Consider the following 13,224-nt stretch of genomic DNA (forward strand, 5'->3'; position numbering starts at 1 on the left):
TGCCTTTTTAAAAATTACTTATTTTTCATTGTGGTAAATATACCTAATTTAAAAATAATTTTAACCATTTTTAGAGGACAAGTCTTCGACATTGAATACATTGACAATACTGTGTAACTTTCACCATTATTTCCAGACTATTTTTATCATCCCAAACCAAAACTCATACTCATTGAACAATAATTTCCTATTCCCTACCTCCTTCAACTCTGGTAACCTATTCTGCTTTCTATCTCTGATTTGCTTCAGCTAAATATTTCATTTAAGAGAAATCATATAACACTTGCCCTTTTGAGTCTGGCTATTTCACTCAACATGATGTCCTGAAGACTCATTCAGGTTATAGTAAGTACCAGTGTGCAATTTCTTTTTATGGCTGGATAATATTGCACTGTATGAATATGCCACATTTTTTTATCCATTCACCTGTTGATGGACACTTGGATTGCTTCCACCTTTTGGCTATTGTGAATAATGCTATGATGAACATTGGTATACAAATATCTGTCCAGAGTCCCTGGTTTCAAATCTAAGGGGTATATACCTAGGAATGGAATTGCCAGGTCATGTGGTGTGCTGGTTTGAAAGGATTACGTACCCTAGGAAAGCCATGTTTTAATTCTGAGCCAATCTTGCAGGAGCAACCATTTCTTATAATCTCTATGCAGCACTATAGGTTGGAAACTTGATTAAATTATCTCCACAAAGTTGTGACTCCACCGGTTCCAGGTGGGTCTCCATTAGCTTACTGGAATCCTTTAAAAGAGGAAACATTTCAAAGAGAGACAGATCCCTGAGAGAATGACAACAGAGCCGTAAGAACCATGAGCGCCCACACAGCCTGAGACCTTTGGAGATGAAGAAGGAAAGCACCCCTGGGGGAGCTTCATGAAAGAAGAAGCCTGGAGAGAAAGCTAGTAGATGTCTCCACATTTGCTATGTGCCTTTCCAGTTGAGAGAGAAACCTTGAATTTTATCAGCCTTTCTTGAGTGATAGTAACCTCTTATTGGTGCCTTAATTAGGACATTTTTATAGACTTTCTTTAACTGATACATTTTCATGTCCTTAGAACTGTAAACTTGCAATGTAATTAATTCCCCCTTACAAAAGCCATTCAGTTTCTGGTATATCTCATTCCAGCAGCCAGCAAGCTAGAACATATGGTGACACTATGTTTACCTTTCTGAGCAACCGCCAAACTGTTTTCCACAGTGGCTGTGTTACCAGACAAAGGCAGTGGGTTCTTTTGCCCTATGCACTCAATAACCAATTCCTGAGACACTGGGATTTCAAAGAGAGAAAAAATTTATTCCTAGGCGTGTGTAGGAGAGCAGATGGCCTAACGACCCAAACTCTGTCTCCCAAAACTGTAGTAAATCTGATAGTTTTATTACAGAAAAGATGGGCAAGGTTTAGGATAATAAGCACAGTAGCCCCAGATGCTGTAATTAGAGGTGGTCTAATTATTGAGCCTGTGCAGATTGATTGCATGCTTAGGGAATGTACTTAAGAAAATGGCGAAATGAGATATGGGTGACTTGGAGGTTAAAGACGAAGCTACTGCACATGTCAGGTGAGCCCACTTTGGTTAGATCCAGTCTCAGTTATCAAGATAATTTTGGACTTGGGGTGGGTTAGTTCTAGACTGACCCAAGACCCTTCATTAATAAACATTAGGAGCTGTTTTAGTGATCACAAGACTCTGAAGTTGAAAAGCTGGATAAAATGGGTACAAATGAAGGTTAGTCACAAGGTTTCTACAATCACAGGGGCAGATGATAAGGGCAATATAATCATTATCAGAGATCAAGACAGCGGGATTACAGTTTAGAGATTTCAGGTATTTCCCTCTGTCTACTCCAATATATCAGAAAGCACAAAGGAATATTTATATAATGATTCAGTAATCAGAATCATCCCTTAAATCCTGATTTCTCAAGTTATAACTGTACCTTTTTACATGGCTACCAACAATGTATTTGGATTCCTATCCCTTGTCAACACTTGCTATTTTCAGATTTTTAGATAATTGCCATCCTAGTGAGTGTAAAGCGGTATCTTATTACAGTTTTAATTTGCATTTCTTTAATGGCTAATGATGCTGTGCTTTTTCATATATTTATCGGCCAAATGAACATCTTCTTTGAAGAAATGTCTATTCAAATCCTTCACTAATTTTTCAGTTGGGTTGTCTGTCTTCTAGTTGTTGAATTGGAGGAGTTCCTGATTTATTCTGGATAAATGTATTCTGGATTTATTTGGTACTGGGTACTAAATCTTTATCAGATATGTGGTTTCCAAATATTTTCTCCCATTATGTAGGTTGCCTTTTCACTTTCTTGATAATGTCCTTTGACGCACAGTAGTTTTTAATTTTGATGGAGTCCATTTATCTTTTGGTGCAGAAGCAACAAAAGAATCTACTGCCTACTACTAGGTTTTGGAGATATTTCCCTGTGTCTCCTTGTGAGAATTAATTTTTGCATATGATCAGAGGTAGGAATCCACATTCATTCTTTTGCCTGTGGATTTTCAGTTGTTCCAGTACAATTCGCTGAAGAGACTCTTATTTCTTCCTTAAATGGAGTTGGCTTCCTTGTCGAAAATCAATTGGCCATAGATGTGTGGATTTATTTTTGGACTCTCAACGATATCCCATCAGCCCATATGTCTTTCTTTATGCTAGCACCCCACTATTTCAATTCTTGTAGTTTTTAAATAAGATTTGAAATCAGAAAGTTTGAGTACTCCAACTTTAGCCTTTTTTTTCCCCCAAGTTTGTTTTGGCTATTTGAGACCCTGAATAGCAATTCCATATGAATTTGAGGATCAGCTTTTGTATTTCTTTTAAAAAATAAAAGCCTGCTTGAATTTTGATAGGGATGGTATTTAACTAGTGGGTAACTTAGGCATATTGGCATCTTTACAATAGTAAGTCTTCTAATCCATGAAATATGGCCACCTTTCCATTTATTTAAGACTTTTATTTCTTTCAGCAACATTTCGTAGTTTTCAGTGAACAAGTATTTCACCTCCTTGGTTAAATTTATTCCAAGGTATTTTATTCTTTTTTGGGGGGTGGGGTGGGTTTGGGGGGCATGTGTAGGTTTGGGATCTCCTGCATTGCAGGCGAGAATTCTACCCCATGGAATTGTTGTCTTGATCTCCTTTTCACCAGCACTTGTTCATTACTGGTGCGTGGAAACCCAACTGACTTGTGATTGTTTATCTTGTATCCTGTAAGTTTGCTCAATCTGTTCATTAGTTCTAGTAGTTTTCTTATGGATTCTTTAGGGCTTTCTCTATATAGGATCGTATCATCTGTGAGTAGGGATAATTTTACTTCTTCCTGTCCAATTTGGATTCTTTTTATTTCTTTTTCTTGCCTGGTTGCTCTGGCTAGAACCTCTTATACAATGTTGAATAGCAGCATTGAGGGAAAGCTTTCAGTCTTCCATTGTTACAGATGATATTTGTGGTGAGCTTTTCATAAATGCCATTTATCGTCATGAAAAATTTCCCTTCTATTCTGATTTTCCTGAGCATTTTATCATGAAAGGATGTTGGATTTTGCCAAATGCCTTTTCTGCATCAGTTGAAATGATCATGTGGTTTTTTTTCCTTCTTTCTATTACAGTGGCATATTACATTGGTTGATTTTCTTATGTTGAACCATGCTTGCTTACCTTTGATAAATTCCACTTGATCATGGCATATAATTCTTTTAATGTGCTGCTGGATTTGGTTTGCTAAAATTTTGTTGAAGATTTCTGCATTTATATTAATAGGGGATATTGGTCTGTAATTTTCATGTGCTGCCTTTATCTGGCTTTGGTATCAGGGTAAGAGAATGTCTTTTAAAAATTGGAAATTATGTTCTTAATATTTGCCTCTTTCTATGATTTCTTAATGAGGAATAACTTAAGAACTGGAATAGTCTCAGTTTGTTCCCTATTTTGGCATGCAATGTCTTTGTATCTGGCCCTGAAAATAGAAATAATATTTGCTTCTTACCCCATTGGGTAATGTAAGTGCCATAAGGCCAGGAATTTTAATTTGTTTTTTTCCAGAATCCAGAACAGTGCCTGGCACACAGCAAGCACTCAATAAATATTTTTTGAATGAATAAATGAATGTTGGCAGAGTAAAATAAACAACTTGGAAGAGAGCTGCTCTGCAAAATAAGTACTTTTGGTCTATTCATATTACTTTAAAAACATGAGCTTGTCAACAGAATCCCAAAATAAAAACACAGTCATTAAAAACAACAAACTTTTATTTTTGAAATACTTTCAAACTTACAGGACAGTTATAAAAATAATACAAATGCCATACTGAAAATTCCAATATATTCCTAATCCCCCCAGATACCCAGATCCACCAATATTAACATTTTGCCATATGTACTGTATCTATCTATCTATCTATTCATTCTTTGAACACTTGAGTTCTGTAAATCATGCTCCTAGGTCACTTAAAATGGCCATGCACATTTCCTAAAAACAATCATATTTACTTTTGTAATCATTGCTATCTAATTAATTTTTCAAATTACTAATATTCTTTAAGAGCCAGGTATGTAGCCATATGTTTAGAAAATAAGAACAAACTACGAATTATGCAGCCATATATTTAGAAAATGGGAACAAACTGCTAATTATCTTCTAACCTCTATTCAATAGACCTTTCTGCAGAAGTTAAAATATTCCCTAGCTGCACTGTCCAGTACAGCAGCCAATAGCCACACAAGGCTGTTAAGCACTTGAAATGTGGCTTGTGAGAATGAGGACCTGATTTTTTTTTAACTTTTTTATTGTATAATATAACATATAAACAAAGCAAAGAAATAAAAAATCAAAGAGCTTTCACAGTACTCCTCAACAAGAAGTTACAGGACAGACCCCAGTGTTTGTCATGGGCCACTACACGATCCTCTCAGATTCTTCCTTCTAGCTGCTCCAAGACATAGGAGGCTAGAAGGCTTAAATATTTTTTTATCACTACAATTGACTTTTTTCTTTCTTTTTTTGTGAAAAATAACATATATACAAAAAAGCTATAAATTTCAAAGCACAGCACCACAATTCGTGGTAAAACATATTTCAGAGTTTGACATGGGTTACAATTCCATAGTTTTAGGTTTTTACTTCTAGCTGCTCTAAGATACTGGAGGCTAAAAGAGATATCAATTGAATGATTCAACATTCATATTCATTTGTTAAGCCCTATCTTCTTTGTTTAACTTCACAATTACCTTTGATCTTTCTATTCCTCACTTTTGGGGTATTTGGGCTGTGGCAATTCTAAATTTTTGATATTGGAAGGGTCTGTCACTAATATAGGGTAGGGAAATATAACTATCTGGTGTTCTGGAGAGGCTGAGCCCTCTGGGTTTCAGATCTTATCTGGTCCAGGGACCCATCTGAAGGTTGTAGGCTTCTGGAAAGTTACTTTAGTGCATGGAACCCTTGTGAAATCTTATATATTACCCTAGGTGTTCTTTAGGATTGGCTGAAATGGTCCTGGTTGGGATTTGGTGGGTTATGACAGGTAGAAATATCTAACTGAAGCTTGTGTTAAGAGCAACCTCCAAAGTAGCCTCTTGACTCTATTTGAACTCTCTCAGTCACTGAAACTTTATTAGTTACACTTCTTTTCTCCCTTTCAGTAAGGATGGAAATATTTTAAAAAATATTTTAAGAATTACTTTTAATTTAAATTTGGATAGCCACAGTTGGCGGCTACGATATTAGAGAGTGCAGTTCTAGATCAAACTTCTTCCTTCATTGCATGTGACAACGTAAATACCATGTGTTTACCAAGACACTATATATAAGCATGAAACCATAACTGCCAATTTAGACTGAATCTGGTACTGAGAGAAGGGCATGGAAATTAACACAGGAATTATATGTTTCAGTGGGCATGGCAATAGGTGGCTTTCAAAGATTTTAAAACTTTCTTTGTCACATGCCTTCCTAATGTTTGATAGTCCTGCTAAGCTCTGGAATTACACAGATTTATTTGTATCCCAAATAAAATTTAGTTAAGTTACAAAATCCAAAGCCATTATCTTGTACTGGAGGCTGACAGTATTAGAATGAAAAAATGCCATTTGCATGGAAAGAATTAATATTACTGTTGTTACAGAACACCCTTTTTATTAGTTGACTATTGCACAATAATGCTTTGGTAATGTGAGTTGTAAATAAAGGCTTTTGTTTGTTAATGCTTAAAGATCTTGATTGCTAAAGAAAACAACAGAATTGAGGAATTAAGTGAATGCAAAATTAAGGCAACCATTCAGAAGAGTAACTCATTGCCTTCCTCAAAAACCTGTATGAAACTTATGAACGAAAGTGTTTTACAAAAAGGAACAACATCCTGAGGCACATAACGATGTGAATGAACATGTGGGACATTTGGTGAGGCAAAATAAGCCAGAAACAAAAGAACAAGAATGGTGTGGTCACTTTCAGAAAATGCTTATAAGAAAACAGGGGCCTAGGTTGTAAGCTTTTAGAGCAGACACATTAAGTCTGGAGTGGTGATTATTATTTCTGGACTTTGAGAGGCTGTTTTGGATATATACCCTGATATTTAGAGATAAGAATGAAGCCAAGCAGGTTGGGGTTAAAGTAATTCAGAATATAGGGGTAAGGAAGACAGTGTCTTTATTTTAGAAGCACACAGACTCTTTGAGACCAATGGAAGAAAGGTTTGCTTGGTCTGGAACTGAAATTTTCTGTAGTACGTAATCTCATTCAATTTATCTGTATAGCTCATTTGAACAACTGAAACACAGAGAGCACAGAATAAGAAAGAGGGCCTTTAATCCTGTATAGATTATTGTAATGCCTGGAAACATCTTAGAGTATATTAAGCAGATAATCAAAAAGTATTGGCAAAGTCCCCTGAGGGAAGGGAGAAAAGTATGGAACTATTAAACCTTACCATGAGGGAATCACCTGATACTGTGTCAAACTTCAGGGACATCCAAATCAATAGGCCATGCCCTCAATCAGAAGGCTTACTCTTGTGAAGCTTTTATAGGTAGCAGAGAAGCTAAGACTACCTATAGGCATGCCTAACAGTTACTTCTGGGGGACCTCTTTTGTTGCTCAGCTGTGGCCGCAGTCTCTTTAAGCCCAACTCTGCAAGTGAAATCATTGCCCTCCCCGCTATGTAGGACATGACATCCAGGGGTGAAAGTCTCCCTGGCAACATGGGAGATGACTCCCAGGGATAAATCCAGACCTGGAACCATGGGATCAATAATTCCATCCTGACCAAAAGGGGGAAAAGATGTGTAACTGATAAAGTATCAGTGGCAGAGAGAGTTCAAATAGAGTCGAGCGGCTACTCTGGAGGTTGCTCTTATGCAAGCTTCAGGTAGACCTTGCTACCTATCATAACCTGCCAGCCCCAACCAGGACCATTCCAGCCAATCCTAAAGAACACCTTGGGCAATTTATAAGATTCCACAAGGGTTCCATGTACTAGAGTACCTTTCCAGAAACCTACAACCTCCACATGGGTCCCTTATCCAGATAAGTCCTGAAACCTAGCCCAGTCTCTCCAGAACATCAGATAGTTCCATCTCCCTACCCCATACTAGTGACAGATCCTTCCAATATAAAAAATTTAGAATTGCCATAGCCCAAACACCCCTAAAGAGAGGGATGGAAAGATCAAAGGTGATTGTGAAGTTATACAGAGACAATAGGATTTAACAAATGAATATGAATGCTGAATCATTAAATTGGTATCTCTTTCCGTCTCCAGTATTTTAGAGCAGCTAGAAGTAAAAACCAAAAACTGTGGAATCGTAACCCATGTCAAACTCTGAAATATGTTCTACAACGAATTGTGGTGCTGTGCTTTGAAATTTATAGCTTTTTTGTATATATGTTATTTTTCACAAAAAAAGAAGGAAAAAAGTTGATTGTGATGATAAAAAAATATTTAAGCCCTCTAACCTCCTATATTCTGGAGCAGCTAGAAAGAAAATTACGAGAGGATCATATGGTAGCCCATGACAAACTCTGGGATCTGTCCTATAACTACTTGTTGAAGAGTGCTTTGAAAACTATTGCTTTTTTATTTCCTTGCTTTGTATATATGTTATACTATACAATAAAAAAAAGTTAAAAAAAAAAAAGAAGCCTGTATGATACATTCATGCAACATGTTCTCCTTTAAATTAACTGAGTATTTATCTTAAGTGTCCTCTGGCCTTTCTTATTGAGGCAGCTTTATTGCAGATCAAAGAACAAAAAGTAACTTAGGAGAGGATGGGCCACGGTGGCTCAGCAGGTAAGGATACTCACCTGCCATGCCAGAGGACCCGGGTTTGATTCCTGGTGCCTGCCCATGTAAACGAAAAAAAAAGTGTAAAATAAAAAAAAGTAACTCAGGAGAAAAGCAAACACAGAGGGAGAATGCAGTTAAACTGAATATTTTTATAGAGGTAAACAGAAAAAAATGTTTTTTAGGTTTATTGAGAATTATAACCAGTTGTTAAATGAAGTGCAATCAGAAAACAGCTTGGTTGTTTTCCCACCACTGCCTCAAACATGTGCTGTTGGATATCCCTTCTAAGAGTCTGGAAGTTTTGGAGGTCATCTTTGTCTCAGTTTCCAATCTTTCACAAGTTCTTGCATTTCAGATTTAATTCTTCCTCTCCAATCTCGCTGCTACCACCAGAGCCAGAGACTTCACCCTTGGATCATTCTGTCTCTCTCTCGTCTATTCAATGATCTTCCTCCAATTTATTCTGCATTCCTATCCACGTGAATGTTCCTGAAGCACTGTTTTCATCATTCGCCCAACAATATATAGATGAGGAGTGAATGTTAATCTTCTAACACAGGGACCACCATGACTTCTGTTGCCTATAGCAACAGGTCCCAATTTGGTCTTGGCAGTGCCACATAGGATGAACAAAACAGATCATCCTTTCTGGGAACTGAGAGTCCCTCTACCACCAGTTGACATGTGTCCTTGGGCAAGTCACTTAATCCCTGCACCTGAGTTTCCTCAGCTCTAAAACACTGAGATCAGACTAAATGCTACTTAAATTCTCTTCCAGCTCAAATGTTCTATTATTATCAGTGCAGTTGTCCAATTGTAAGGTTTTCCTTTTTTACAGTTTTCTCTCTAATCAAAATATTTCCCACTTCTCCTCAATATATAGACTGTGGACCCCTTTTTCCTTATTTTTCTCATCCTAGCTCAAAGTCCAGTTCCTTGATCACTCTAGCACATGCTGGTATGGTCTTTCTTAACACCCAGTTATAGTAAGCAACCTGATAACAGAGATCATATTTTGTGATTCTAGTGTTTGTTTTATAGATTCCAGGCCAGTTTTGATTAAATAAGAGCGGTGTGATAAATACTTGATGGTTGACTGTTAGCCATATTATTTAAAAGTTAGCATGACATTTGTTCATTTATTTATTCAATAAATGTCTACTGTGAACCTAGTGTGAGCCACACACTGTCCTAGGCATAGGAGACATCAATAAACAAGATACACCTGGTCTCTCGCTCCCCTGGCACACCTGCAGGACACTCGTAACGTATAGTGTCCATAGGTTAAACATTCTGTATAGTCTAATAAACCATATAGACTAATGAGGGGAGGGGAGAGAACAGTAAAACAATTTTCATGTTTATCTTGACGAAGTTTAGTGCAGTGGTTCCTTTTAGAAGATGAACACTGTGCCGGTTTGAATCTGTTGTGTACCCCAGAAAAGCCACGTCCTCTAATCCTCATTCAATTTTGCTAGATGGTCTCTTTTTTATTGTTTCCATGGAGATGTGCTCCCACCCATTCAAAGTGGGGTTGCTTACTGGAGCCCTTTAAGAGGGAACCATTTTGGAAAAATCTTGAGAGCCATGAGTGCCACCAGAACTGACAGAGCCAACAGAATGGACAGAGCCCCAGGGAAGCCATTGGAGAGAAAGCTAGCAGATCCTGCCATATGCCTTTTCAGCTGGAAGAGAAACCCTGAACATCATCAGCCTTCTTGAACCAAGGTATCTTTCCCTGGATACCTAAGGTTGGACATCTTTTATAACCTTGCTTTAATTTGGACATTTTCAACTTTAGAAATGTAAGCTTGCAACTTAATAAATTTTCCTTTTTAAAGGCTACTCCATTTCAGGCATAGTACATTCTGGCACCTTTCAAACTAGAGCACCTACCCTCAGTTTGAAAACTAAAACTTCAATTTTAGGGGTTAGGGAAGAAACACCATTTGATGATATATAACTGAAAAGAGATAAATTGTGATAAAGGACAGTACTACTATGCATGTGCTCCTTCTGATCAGTTATAATTATAGGAGATGAACATGTAGGTGTAAGACACTTTAAAAAGGTGCTATATATGCTGCTGCTTTTGTTTTCAAACCACGCACTTGCCTCTGAACAGACCTGTGAATCAAGACACAACAGCTCTGTCCTGCTGTCAGCCTGCTTGCTGCCTTTGCTCAATTACAATTTCTTAAAATTTCAATTAATCTTCTATGATCATTTCTACCCATTCCACAATGTGCCTTATTAGTGATAGCTGTATCTTCACAGCGGTGGTTCTCAAGCCTTGTGGCCCCAGGAGCCCTCTCCGCTCTTTAAAGTTATTAGGACTAAGGAGCTTTTGTTTATGTGAGTCACAGCACGATGACTATCATTATTTACTGTTTTAGGAATTTCTAAAATTTAATTCATTTAAAAGCAATAATAAAGCCATCGTATGTTTACAGTAATGAAAAAATCTATATTTAAAAAAGTAGTGAGAAAAATGGCATTGTTTTACATATTTGCAAAATTCTTTAATATCTGGCTTAACAGATAGCAGCTGGATTCTCATATCGGCTTCTACATTCAATCTGTTGGAATATTTGTTTTCAGTTCAAGTATTTGGAAAAAATAAATCTAATCTCATACAGATATGTGTTTGGAAACAGAAGGATAATTTTCATAGCCTTTTCAGATAATTTTGGATATTCTTCTCTAAAACTGCAAAACACCAGAGCAGTCAGAGTTTCTTAAGTTTAGTTGCAATATGGATTCTGAAACTGTCAGTAAACTTTCCCTACTCTGTCACACAAACTCCATTGGTATATCTCGCACTCTGAATGGTTCTCTTCTCCATGCTCATGATTGATTTAATAACATCCTGCTTTGATCTTTTAGAAAATATTGGTTTGCCAAGTTACGGAGATCTTCCAAATGTTGACACATATCATTAGACAATAGCAAAAAATCACGTCCATTAATATCACCACTAACCTCACCTGAAATTTTTTAAGTATTGGGAAGCTAACAAACTCATGATGGCTCATACAAGTTTTTCAAAAGTCTAATTTTTACTTAAAAGATCAAAAGCAACAAATACTGTCAGCTTTCCTTGGCGTGATAGGCTCACTTGGTTTCTTTTCAAGAAAATGTCTGCCAACAGCCAAATCTGAATAATCATAACTTGCCAGCCATTCTTTCACGTAAAAGGGGCGTTCCATGAGAAAAGCAGTTAAGCTTGCAACTCAAACAATTGCACAAGAGCTTTTCCTGGTGATTAATGTGGGAGGTGGGTATGCGGCAAAGCGCTTGATGGGTATTTTCCATTACATCACACAGAATGTTCAAAAGACGTGCGCTCACCTGACCTGCCCAAATACACTGTCTACCATCAGGTACCACCCTGGAGAGAAGGGACGGTAGAGGCAGAGCTCTGAACAAGGAAGGGGGGGGAGTAAGTAAAGCTAAGCAATAATAACAGATGGCCCCAAGGTTGCTGGCCTCTCACCTCTCACCCCTCTTTTCTTGTGAGCATACCCACAGGTTTTCCACATGAGTACCTAATAAACTTTCTACCAGCTTACTCTAAAAATAAAATAGACAGTACTCAAAAGTCAAAGGTCAAGATTTAATAAAACTAATAGCTTACACTGCTTTAAGAAGGACATTCTCACATACAGCTGGCTTTTTAGAAATCCCATAGTATACTATACAGCAGTGAGGGACACCATGACTGCTAGTACATCTGGTCTACCACCTTGAGTCTACTAAGACACCAGCAGTTTCACTCACCAATGCTTTTGCAACCATCAGTGCAAACTTCAACACAGGGAAAAAAAAGGTAAAAAAGGCCCTAGTATTACAAACATAATTTTGATTTTGCAACCCCCCTAAGAGTCCACAGATCACAACTTGAGAACTGCCGCTTTAGAGTCTTTCCCAGGCCCATCCGCTGGGCAGGTGACCTCTGGGTTGATTTGCCCCTTAAAAACCATTCCTCTTCTTTCTTTGGCAGGGAGAACTCTGTTTTTTCTCCAATACTCAGCTTAAATGCACATATGTATGTATTCCAGTCTGCCCTCCTTTGTGCAAGTATTGCATTCTGTTCACATGTTCATTGCAGCTCTAATCCATGCATTTATCCACTTATATATCTGCTTCTTTACTTAATTGTGAAATCCTTGAGTTCATGGATCAATTCTTTTTTTTTTTCTCCATACTTTCAGCACCAAGTACAGTGCTCGGATAAGTATTTATTAAATGAGTGGATAAATCAATGCTCCATTTCAAATCACCATAGCAGTTACCATCTATCCTTCCTTTGCATTCTAAGGCTCTCAGAGGCAAAGCATGCTTCTGCATTGATAGAGTTGAGTTCCAGAACTGCTGGGGACCCAAGCCCAGAATTTGTTGATTAACATTAACTTCGATGCCATTTTCATAATTTAAAAAAATTATCACATTATAAGAATGCATTACTTTTCCTAAAGTATTTAGTAAACACTGAACCACAATTAAGTTTTCCTTGGGCATATTTCAAAAGAAAATAAAACATTTTACTTCCCATTAATATTTCAGTTTCTTCTTTGAAAAAATATATATCTGGGGTATTGCAAATGTTCTAAAATTGATCATGGTGATGAATGCACAACTACGTGATGATACCAGGAGCCACTGATTGTATACTTCCGATGGATTACCTGGTATATTAATATATCTCAATGAAATTGCATTTAAAAATTATGGTGTATCTCATGCTCTCCCTCCCTATCATTGATGTTCTTTGTTCCCCAGGTAAATTTATTGTTCTATGTATCAATGGTAATATTTTGGCTCTTTGTCTTTCATGAATTCGTTCATTAATTCCACCAATATCCATTAAGTACCCCCCCATGCCAGAAACAATTTTAGGTGCTAGGAAT

General features: G+C 37.2%; 1 long non-coding RNA gene across 2 annotated transcripts in view; it reads left to right on the top strand.

The window, feature by feature from the left end:
* The first annotated feature begins 9,909 nt into the window (after positions 1-9,909).
* LOC143662547 (uncharacterized) overlaps positions 9,910-13,224 on the top strand; it is a 34,020-nt gene continuing 30,705 nt past the window's right edge. For both annotated transcript variants that reach the window (XR_013165401.1, XR_013165402.1), the window contains exon 1: positions 9,910-10,065. This is a non-coding gene — a long non-coding RNA (uncharacterized LOC143662547). The remainder of the gene's footprint in view (positions 10,066-13,224) is intronic.

The sequence above is a fragment of the Tamandua tetradactyla genome, chromosome 18, assembly GCF_023851605.1.
Source record: "Tamandua tetradactyla isolate mTamTet1 chromosome 18, mTamTet1.pri, whole genome shotgun sequence".
NCBI classification, from domain to species: Eukaryota; Metazoa; Chordata; class Mammalia; order Pilosa; family Myrmecophagidae; genus Tamandua; species Tamandua tetradactyla.